A 3,492-nucleotide genomic window follows, 5' to 3' on the forward strand; every position below is an offset into this window, starting at 1 on the left:
AAGCAGGTGGAGCTCAGAATCCGTTCAGGAACAATGAATATTATCGGAAAGCAATATATCATCAGGTAGCTCAACAACCGTCATCATCCCATGGTATTCCGATTGAAGATTGAAAGAAGAAAGCTTGTATTACTATGCCTCCAGATCAAGAAGATGAAAGATTGCCAGAGGGATTTTGCTGGGACAAATATATTCCGGCTTAAAGTAATTCAAAGTTTAGATCATTTGTTGCACAGATCATTCAAGAGCCAGAGTTGATGAAAGAATGGATGGATGTGTTTGCAAATGATGAGAAAAGTCAAGATGGAGAGTCTGTTTCTTCAGAAGATAGTTCAAAAAGACACCAGTCTTTGATCAATCATCAGTTGATAGCAGTGATGATGATGAAGAAATTAAACAAATAAACATTGGTAAAACTCATCTATCTCCTAAAAGTTTCAAATTTTATTTTGCAGATAAATTGGAGAAGCTAAAGGAGAGACGAGCAACAAAAAAAAAAAAAGAGGTAAAATGTGAAAATGTTGCTCAGGAAGAGAAGGATGAACAGAGTAAAGAAGCTAAAGTGATTGAAAAGATTGTAGAGGTCACAAAACCTTGTCTGAAATGTTTGGAACCATGCAAACATTGTGAAGAGAAAGATAAGAAGTATAGTGAGCTAGACAATATGAAAGAAAAGTTGTTGTTCGATGTTAAGTACGTGAAAGAATCTTATGATGTGTTGAACAGAATAGTCAACCAGTTGGAAAAGACAAACTCAGAAAGGGAAGATGCTTTGACAATGATGAATGCAGTGATGATGTCTAAGCAGAAGGCCATCAATCATTATATTGAAGAGTGTGCAGAGTTGAAGCAGGAATTGGAGACTGAAAAGATTGAGAATGAAAGAATCAGACGATTGCTAATGAGTTACTCAAGTTCTGATTATTTGATTGATATAATCTATCCGACAGTAGTAGGTTGTCACACCCCGACCACGTGGAACAACTAAGCGTGGCGGAAACGTCGGGGAGTGTTGTAACAGAATTAATTGTTTCACAACTATGGCATACAAAGTTATATTTTATTTATCAAACAAGCGTGTTACATTGTCTTTAAACAGGAAATAAAGAGTCTATAACATAATTAAACTAAGTCTATCTTCGCTTTATGTCTCTAAGGCACAGGTCCGCCCTAGTGTCACAATCATCATCCTAAGCGATAGCTTCTGAAAACACATGTGAAAGTAGGTACGTCAGCATAAAAATACCTGTGAGATACATAGGTTTTGTGAAAATAGAATTCATGACTTATGTTTGAGAAAATGTTTAGTCATGAACCTTGTAATTTGCTTTGTCTTGTAAATCATTTGAAAAACGATAAGATCTGATGATATGTATAAATAATTGTAAGGTTAAATGAATAACCAAGTAAAATGAGTTTGTATAAGATAAGTTGTTTGTAAAATCAATGTCTTGTGAAGAATATGTTATTTGTGTAAAATGTAATATGTCTATACTGAAATGATTTAAATAATGCTACGGTATGTAATATTATACAAACACTTATATATAGGAAGTACCAGCGGCGTATCCACCATGTTTGTATCATATTACACACGCCTCGTTACTCAAATCATTTACCCAAACCAACCACCAATGTAAATTGTTCATGTATAAATCAATTGTCAAGTGTTATTGTGTAAACCATATCAAAAATGTCCATGTCTAATGTAAACCACCAAATGTGTATATCCATGTCAAATTGTTTATGTTTAATGTAAATCATGTAATGTGTATCCAAAATATCATGTATGGCATGTGAAATATATCAACTAGGCCATAGGTAAAACGCACAAAAACAGGGTATTGAATTAAACATAGTTTAAGTCAAGTTATGTTTTGTGGAACAAATGCATGCTATACTGATACGAACATCTATGCGGTATTGTGAAAATGCATACATTCAAGCCTTTGTGACTGTGGTGATAGACCTTTAAACAAATTAAAGGTCTATATGTGTTATGTTTATCGAATTCGGTCATTCCTTCCAATCCAAACAAACCCGAGATTTCAGGAATGGGAGTTGTCAAGTCCTATGGTACCACTACCTACTAACGAGTGGCATGATCGGTGTTAATGAATGTACATTGTATAATTTAAACAAACCAAATGTTATACCAAAATGTAAACATGTGATGAATAAATGTACTAAGTATGCACACAATGGGCATACCTAGCATAAAATGTAATGTAAAATGATGTACTAAGTACGCACACAATGGGCATACATAGCATAAAATGTAATGTAAAACAATGTACTAAGTACGCACACAATGGGCATACATAGCATAAAATGTTATGTAAAACAATGTACTAAGTACGCACACAATGGGCATACATAGCAAAGAAAGTAATGAAATCATGTACTATAAATGTACTATTGAACATAACAAGCATATGATATGACAACATGAAAAACATGAAAGTAGCAAGTAGGCACACGTGTTTCACCCCAAAACAGTTTGGAAAACAGTAAAAGAGGGGTATATGTACTCACATATACACCTTGAAAACATTTAAAAGATGGGGTTCAATGTACTCACTTGAGGTTGCTTGGAAGTCCTTGAGTAACAACCAAATAATGCTAGAAATCACGGATATCAAACGGCACCTAATATAGGTAACTATGTTAATATACCGGACCTAAATCGGAAGATCGGATAGTATGAGGGTTTGTAAACCAAACGAGTATGGAGACTCGTGTAATATGGTTTAACAAAGCCTACATACTAAAATGAAACCTAACCTAATTGCTTACGACCCATTACGACCCGTTTAGGTAGCTTATGCTACTTTAACGCGTCGTTCGCGTAAAACACGTTCGGACCGCCTAACTAGCCCTATGATAAGTAAAATATGCCTTAACATGTCTAATATTATTACCAAATTAGTTTAGATACCAAAAGTTATGTTACATATGCTTAAAATGAATTTTGGCGTAAAAAGGGCATTTTGGTAATTTACCTAAGGCATATAAACTACCTATCATACAACTACTTAAATGAAGCGACCATAAGGTATAACCTCGGAAGGTTATTCCCTATATACTATGGTCACCTAATGTGCTTGGTCGGATCCTAAAGATCGACCAAATGGGTCGGGTTCGAAAGTATAAGCGATTGTTTAGATCGCTTACCTTACGACCCTATATAAGCACTAAACTAAAAGTGACGAGCTAAGCATGTTAGAACATGCTTAACTAAGTCTAGAAAACAGGTTTGGTATCAAAACAAACGGTTTTGATACCTATGAGTAGTTTGGTTACAAAATACGCAAGAATGCACATTTTGGCCGAAACTATGACTCGTCTCTGAGCCTAGATAACGTCGTGATCAGTAGGTGTAGTCACTAGGGACTATAACCATCGTGATCACGCTCATGTTATGAAGTCCAAACGAACTTCGTGTTGACCATAAGCTGGTCAACGTAGAAAGTCAAACATAGTTTGACTTTA

Source organism: Helianthus annuus, chromosome 3 (genome assembly GCF_002127325.2).
Source record: "Helianthus annuus cultivar XRQ/B chromosome 3, HanXRQr2.0-SUNRISE, whole genome shotgun sequence".
Taxonomy (NCBI): domain Eukaryota; kingdom Viridiplantae; phylum Streptophyta; class Magnoliopsida; order Asterales; family Asteraceae; genus Helianthus; species Helianthus annuus.